General features: G+C 48.6%; 1 pseudogene; it reads left to right on the top strand.

Moving 5' to 3' along the window:
- The first annotated feature begins 390 nt into the window (after positions 1-390).
- Positions 391-6,855, top strand: LOC129710940 (60S ribosomal protein L26-like; annotated as a pseudogene).
- Positions 6,856-8,369: the final 1,514 nt, after the last annotated feature.

The raw sequence follows: 8,369 nt of genomic DNA, 5'->3' as shown, positions 1-8,369 counted from the left end.
GACCTGCAACGACCTGACGGGTGCCGGCGTCGCCGGAAAAGTCGCATCAGTGGGACAGGTCCTTTATATTATTATTTTTAACCATATTTTGGTGGTGGAAATAAATACCTTTTTAAGCCGTTTTTGTCAATAAATGCCTTCTCGTGCTATTTTTTGTAATTTTATTTTGCCTTTTTACCTGCCTATTTCAGAGTTTTTTAGTGCCTTAACATCCTGGCTCTAGTTATAACTAAGATAAGAGGAGAATCCAGAGCTCAAGTTTCCACCAGATAATTTATAAACTAAACATTCTTCTGGGACTTGCTTGATGCCTTCAGCAGAGTGACGAGTGTCCAAGATTTTTCTAAACCGGCGGTAGGTTTGGTTTCCTCTTTAATTTTGTCCTTCACCATGGTTGTGGTGGAGATGGTGTGAGTAGGTGTTCCAGTGGGCATTATATACGGTTGCATCACTGTCATTATCCATGAACAGGGTGGGCCTTTCCTTGCCCTATGTGTGTAATTCTCACCCTCGAGTCTTTGTTCAGAATACAACTCAACAAGTCCAACCTCGTGCTTCATGCTGACGTTAGCCTTTTCACACTCCCTAACATATCATGTCTGATCTGTAACCAATGAACTGAAATAATCGATTTTCAATTCTGCAGGTTCTTATCTACAATGTTTGCAAATGTTCCAGCAAAAAAAAAATGACTGAGATATGGTATTATTATTTCTGGTATTGCTTTGTCCCATCGACAGACCTTTGAAACACAAGCTCCCAGCTCTGGAAGGACTCATGGCTTGCAGTACTTCAAGCAAAGAAGTAGTGCACGTGAGTCTTAGAGTTATACAGCATAGAAACAGGCCCTTCGGCCCAACTTCCTTGAAAATAGAGAGTGTCTAACTTTCCCAATGCTGTCCAAGTCTCCAACATGAAGAGTGAATTTCATGAGTTAGTCATAGTCAGGGAGTGATACAGCACGGAAACAGGTCATTTTATCCAACTTGTCCATGGTGCCCCATCAATGTTTGTTTGGTCCATAGTTCCTCCAAATGGGTGTCAGAGGTAATGGGGAGAAGGCAGGAGAATGGGGTTAGGAGGGAAATGTAGATCAGCCATGATTGAATGGCAGAGTAGTCTTGATGGCCCGAATGGCTTAATTCTACTCCTATTGCTTTGATCATCTGAAACCTTTCTGTCCATGTACCTGTCTAAATGTAATTTGGAGAGCTATAGAGTCTCAATGGATTGAATGGCCAGCCTTGTGTCAAGATCATGTTTTCTTGTCTCACCTGGACTTGATACAGTATTACAATATTCATCTGTCTCGAGTTGCACCAGTGTCGTGATCCATGTGCTTGACGGGGCTTCTCTTGGTTACCTGCTGGGCTGCATTACCAAATGGATAAATTACCAGTCTCATATCCAGAGACCTGCGTGAACAATATTCGGAATCAGGACTGTGACTGATTTATTTTCCCTCGGAACCAAATTAGCCCCCCTTTGCCTCGTGTTGCCTTCGAATGGCTCACAGATTGCCAACGTGCGACCTTCCTGGTCTTAGCAAAAAGGAAAGCCCTGCATTTACGTAGCACCTCATAACATGCAGTGAACATCCCACACAAGTAACAACTTGCTTTTGAAAGGCAGCCATGCAGGGAATGCGGCGCTGCTGTGTGTATGAAAATGTTTAATGCTGACATTAATTCCTACTGACATCATCTGGAAGGCATCTGGAAGGACAATGGAATGAAGTTGAATTAACATTTGGAGAGAAAGTCATCAATTTGATTTGCGTCAGTGATCCTGTCACTACAAGTGAATGAATTCAACTGTGTGAATGATAATTCCCTGCTCACATGCTGTGTGTAGCTTCTCCTTTGCACATGGTCCAGTGAAATTCTCCGAATCAGACCCCCTGAAATGCTGCAGTGATGTTGCCTCATTTCGCACGGAAAACAATGCTCAGGTACTAATCAGAACTTATCCCCTGCCGCAAAATCTTCATCGGTCTCTGCATCTCCACATTTGACTATCTGAACTGACCAGAATGCAGTCTGGATTTGATGGCATTAGCTATAAGGAGAGTTTAGTTTAGTTTTCAGTTCAGAGATACTGCATGGAATTGGGCACTTCGGCCCACTGAGCCCACCCTGACAATCGATCACTCGTTCAAGCCAGTTCTATGATTGGAGGAACAGCAGCTCATATTCCGCCTGGGCAGCTTGCGTCCTAATGGCATGAACGTTGAATTCTCCCTATTTTGCTAGCCCTTGTTGTCTCCTCCCCTTCCTTAACCCTCGAACTGTCACCTCCCATCCCCCTCCCTCGGGCTCCTCCTCCTCCCTTTTTCCTTCCTTCTCCCCCCCACCCCCATCAGTCTGAAGAAGGGTTTCTGCCAGAAACGTCGCCTATTTCCTTCCCTCCATAGATGCTGCTGCACCCGCTGAGTTTCTCCAGTAATTTTGTGTACCTTCTTTGTTATCCCACCTTGCTATCCATACTAGGGAAAATTTACGGAGGCCAATTAAGCTGCGGAACCGCACGTCTTTGGGAAGTGTGATGTAACCGGAACAACTGGAGGAACCCCACATGTTCATAGAGAGAACGTGCAAACTCCACACAGACAGCAGCCGATTCTCTGGCCATGTGAAACAGTAGTTCTACCAACTGTGCCACAGTGCTGAGAGGTTGGAGAAATTTAGGGACTGCACAATGGAGCAGCTGGTAGACCTGTTACCTCACAGCGCCAGAAACCCGTGTTCGATCCTGACCTCGGGTGACCTGTCTGTGTGGAATTTGCACATTCTCCCTTTGAGTGTGTGGATTTCCTCCAGGTGCTCTGGTTTCCTTCCACATCCCAAAGATGTGCGGGTTTGCAAGTTCGCTGAGGTCTGTAAAATGCCTCACTGGAGTTTAGGAAGTACACGGGGAAGTGGGATAACAGACAACGAGTGTGAACGGGCGATGGATGGTTGGCGTGGACTAAGTGGGCCAAATGGCCTGTTTTCATGCTGTACCTCAAAACTAAACTAAGCTTGCCCTCCGTGACCTCAGATTTTCTCAGGAGCATCAGAGGCTGAGGGGAGAAATGAGAGGAGTGTATAAAATTATGAGAGGCATAGACTGGGTAGACTGTCAAAACAATTTTCCCAAGGTAGAAATGCCAAAGAATAGAGAGCATAGCTTTAAGGTAAGAGGGGTAAAGTTTAAAGGAGAAGTGCGGGAGAAGTATTTTTGTGCAGAGGGTGGTGAGTGTTTGGAACGCCATCCAGGGGTGGTGGTTGATGCAGATATGACAGCGGTGTTTAAGAGGTTTTTAGATAAGCACATGGATATGAAAGGAATGGGGGGATATGGATCACGTTCAGTTAGAGGCAACTAGTTTTACTTGGCATCATCTTCGGAATGGTCAATGTGGGTAGAAAGACTAGTTATAGACAATAGACAATAGGGGCAGGAGCAGGCTATTTGGCCCTTCGAGCCAGCACCGCCATTCAATGTGATCATGGTTGATCATCCCCAATCAGTACCCTGTTCCTGCCTTCTCCCCATATCCCCCGACTCTGCTATTTTTAAGAGCCCAATCTAGCTCTCTCTTGATAGCATCCAGAGAACCTGCCTCCACCGCCCTCTGAGACAGAGAATTCCACAGACTCACCACTCTCTGTGAGAAAAATTGTTTCCTCGTCTCCGTTCTAAATGGCTTACTCCTTATTCTTAAACTGTGGCCCCTGGTTCTGGACTCCCCCAACATTGGGAACATGTTTCCTGCCTCTAGTGTGTCCAAGCCCAAGTCCAAGTTCTTATGTGCACTATGTTCGATGAACCTCCTCTTGGTAAAACTCTTATCTTGTAGGCTTTGTAAGCTCTCATCCGATATTCTGCTGCCTCTGTACAAACTCGCGGCAGCCACTTTCACCTGTCACCACTCTCTCGGCTTATCATCAGTTGCATCCTCTGACAGCATCATCTCGATTCCAAGGTCCTCAGTTCTGTATTCCAATCCCACCGTGACGTCAGCCTTCCGTGACCCCAGTTGACCCTCGGGGTGTGCGAGTTCTAGGTTCAAGTCCCACTTCAGAGAGCAGAGCACGAGTATCCAGCCTGCCACACCAGTGCTGCCTTCTGCAATGTCAGCAGAGCTGTCAATAGATGTGATGTAAATTAATTTTATGCTGCTATTTTGAAGAGGAGCGCCGAAAATGAATTTTGATATTGTGGGCAATAGATATCCTTCAGTAACAGAACTAAAAAAAAAACAAATTGTCAAGGCAGGATCTAATTGCACTTTGTGCCTTTGCATTGTGTTTAGTTTATTATGGCCATGTGCACAGAGATCTGGTGACAAGCTTGTTCTGCAAGCAACCCAGTCAAAGTATAGGAAGGAAATGCAGATGCTGGTTTAAACAGAAGATAGACCCAAAAAGCTGGTGTAACTCAGCAGGTCAGACAGCATCTCTGGATAAAAGGAATAGGTGACATTTCCAGTCGAGCCCCTTCTTCAGTCTGAAGAAGGGTCTTGACCCGAAACGTCACCAGTTTCTTTTCCCCAGGGATGCTGTCTGGCCCGCTGAGTTACTCCAGCTTTTTGTGTCTAGCTCCAGTCAAAGTATACTTTGTTCTGCATGTTATCCAGTCAACTATAGAATATGTGAGAACACTAGATCCTCCTCTGGAGCAGCCTGCAGAGAGTTGTCACATTCCGGCTCCATCTTGTAACTTTCAAGTCTCTGTAAAGTCCGATCTTGGAGCAAGGGATCTGTGCAATTTCTAATATTTCTCACATTAAAGCCCGGTGTCCTGGTGGCACTGGATCGGTGAAGTTGGGGTTGGCCTGGCCCAGCGCGATGCCGTTGGCTCCATCCACCACCGCTCCGGGCTGTTGCTACAGGCTGTGCTCTGCCCACTCCCCCACCCCACTGCAGTAGGGCCTCCTGTGGCCGTCACCACCAACAGCTTCTCCAGCAGCCATCGGTGATCGGTCGGGACGCCCTAGATGAAAGTCAAACCATTTTGTAACTTCTTCACGGAGGAAGAATGATCACAAAAGACACGTCAATGATCTGTCTCACATCCGCAGGAAGATCATGTCCTCGCCCCGGTCTAAGGAATTGAGGCAGGAAGACAATGTTCGCTCAATGCCCATATGCAAGGATGATTGTCAGAGGTCACTACACAAGGCAGCAGATCAGCAAAGTTGTCCAAGTGTGTACAGGAAGAAATATGTCATCTATATTGAGCGTGAAAAGGCCAAGTACCACAGTTCATGTTGGCATTCATTGCAGCAAGGTGATGATTACCAGGCTAAAACTGGATAAAAAGATTCTGGAGCGCAAAGCGAAACCTCGCCAAGTTGGCAAGGACAAGGGAAAATATAAGGAAGAATCCATTGAAAAAACGGAGTCATCTTATGTTCCGCCTTTGTTTTGAATAAAAATGGAATAAAAATCAGGAAAACAAAAAGCTGCACGAACACGACAAATCCCTGCAACAGTCTCCCCACTGCTCACATGTGCCGAGGTCACTGTGTCCCAAATCCCAGGCCGATCATGGACCTTGAGGCCATTTAACAAGGGTGTGGGAGGTGAGTTCACGGACCATTCAGAGCCGCCAACCTTCCCTTTCACTTTCCACTGCCACCATCTTGACTTATCATGGAATGGAATACTTTCTTATCATGTGACAAGGCACAGAGGAATTCTTTGCCTGCGGACCCAATGTATACAAATAGCAGCCACCTACGGCACTGACAGAGGTACAAAGCACGCCGGCTCCTCCTTTTGTCCCCCCCCCCCCACAGCGGTTCCCCCACGCCGGGTCCCATTGTCCATTGTTTTCCCTCCCACCTCCATCATGGCGGTCTCCCCGCGCCGGGTCCTCTATTGTTCTTCTCCTCCCCCCCCCCTCATGGCAGTCCCCCCCATACTCTCATCGACCATCGACCGTGAGTTGACTCGCGAGGCATCACCGCCACCGCAAGGCTTCACCACGGCCTAGGCCCCATCGTCACGAGGCTTCACCGCCGCCTAGGCCCCATTGTCGCGAGGCTTCATCGCCGCCTAGGCCCCATCGTCGCGAGGCTCCACCGCCACCTAGGCCCCATCTTCGCGAGGCTTCACCACCACCTAGGCCCCCATCATCGTGAGGCTTCACCGCCGCCTAGGCCCCATTGTCGCGAGGCTTCACCGCCGCCTAGGCCCCATCATCGCGAGGCTTCACCGCCACCTAGGCCCCATCTTCGCGAGGCTTCACCACTGCCTAGGCCCCATCAACGCGAGGCTTCACCGCCACCTAGGCCCCATCTTCGCGAGGCTTCACCACCACCTAGGCCCCATCTTCGCGAGGCTTCACCACCGCCTAGGCCCCATCGTCTCGAGGCTTCACCACTGCCTAGGCCCCATCAACGCGAGGCTTCACCGCCACCTAGGCCCCATCTTCGCGAGGCTTCACCACCACCTAGGCCCCATCATCGCGAGGCTTCACCGCCGCCTAGGCCCCATTGTCGCGAGGCTTCATCGCCGCCTAGGCCTCATCGTCGCGAGGCTTCACCACTGCCTAGGCCCCATCGTCGCGAGGCTTCACCACTGCCTAGGCCCCATCGTCGCAAGGCTTCACCGCCGCCTAGGCCCCATCGTCGAGAGGCTTCACCGCCGCCTAGGCCCCATCATCGCGAGGCTTCACCGCCACCTAGGCCCCATCGTCGCAAGGCTTCACCGCCTCCTAGGCCCCATCATCGCGAGGCTTCACCGCCGTCGACTCCTCACCGCAGCCGACGCCCCACTTCACGTGTCCTTCTCGTCCGTCCATCGGTCGGCACCATCATCGGCTTCACCGCCAACAACTCCACAACAGTGCCGGTTCCTCACCTGAGGCCTCCATGGTGCCCTACATTACAACAGTGACTACCCTTTAAAAAGTATATCAATGGCTGCAAATTGTTGTGGTGTTGTGAAGGGAACTGTACAAACGCAAGTCTTGCCTGTCCATCAACACTGTGCCATTGGAAGCCATGCATTCAGTCCCCTGTTCTGGAATTCATCCCCTTAAACTCTCTCTTTTATATCTGCTTCGAAACAACTTAAAGCCTAACTTTTGACCAAGTCTTTTGTTCATTCGTTTGAATATCTCATCATCTAGTTTGGTATCTAATTATGTTTGCTAATACTGCAGAGAAGCCTGTGGGAGGAATGCTATACTGCATTAAAGGACTATATAAATTTGCATTGTTATTGCTGGGATTATTCATGCAGTCTGCGTGTTCCTGGCAGCATGAAATCTGACACTGTAAGTGTGGGCTGTTTGCATGGGTGTGAATCTCACTGTGCATTTCTGCAGGGTTTAATGCTGCCAAGTTCCTGACAGATGGCTGTAAATGGCAGATTCCTTCTGACACAACCTTGGCCTTGTTAGAGGTCAGCAAAGAATAAATGCAATTACAATCTGTCAATAAGGAAAGTAGCATTTGTCACGTACGCAAGATCTCGTGGGTCGGAAAAATCACTTGGGACCTTGACTCCGTTCCTCCATTGTGCAGATTGTGGGCGGCGCGGTGGCTCAGCGGTCAAGTTACTGCCTTACAGCGTCAGAGACCCAGGTTCGATCCTGGCCACAGGTGCTTGGCAGTATGTTCTACCCATGACCTGTGTTGCTTTTCCCCGAGTGGTCCGGTTTTCTCCCACACTCCAAAGATGTACAGGTTTGCAGTTTAATTGGCTTTCCCTGGTGTGTAGTTAGTATGTGCTAGTGTAACGGGGATTAATGGTCGGCGTGGACTCGGTGGGCCGAGGGGCCTGTTTCCACGTTGTTTCTCAAAACTAAACTACAGAACATAACTTGTCTAAAAATTCAGCTCCACTGACCTGTCTGGAGTTGAATCCAACCCCACTGTTGGAAGCAGTCCCAAGGAATTGCAGATACTGGAATTGTGACCAAAATGCAAAGTGCTGGGGGAACTCAACAGGTCAGATAGATCTTTTAAGAAATGGATCGGTGATGTTTCGGGTCGGGACCCTTCTTCTGACTGACGGTGTGTCCTGACCCAAAACGTCACCTTTGCATTCTCCCCATAGATGCTGCCTGGCCCGCTGAGTTCCTCTCGCACTTTCACACTGTTTAAAGTACAAATTTCTCCACCAATGTATCTCAGTGCTGCTTAATGCCATTTTACTGTGCATAAATTGGTTGTAAACACAAGAGTGCTGACATTTGAGGATATGGAAGGTGATATATAAATGTGTCATTTCTTAGCACATTTCACACTGCGAGAAAATGGGAAGAGATTTCCATTCCACTGAGCAAAACTCTGCCTGACAGACAATGAAGTAGCCCTGCATTTCTGAATGCATTGTTTATTAACACATGTTCAGTTTTGTTTGCCCTGCTAT

Source organism: Leucoraja erinacea, chromosome 29 (assembly GCF_028641065.1).
Source record: "Leucoraja erinacea ecotype New England chromosome 29, Leri_hhj_1, whole genome shotgun sequence".
NCBI lineage: Eukaryota > Metazoa > Chordata > Chondrichthyes > Rajiformes > Rajidae > Leucoraja > Leucoraja erinaceus.
The sequence above is the reverse complement of the archived record's forward strand: the minus strand, read 5'-3'. Positions and strand labels throughout refer to the sequence as shown.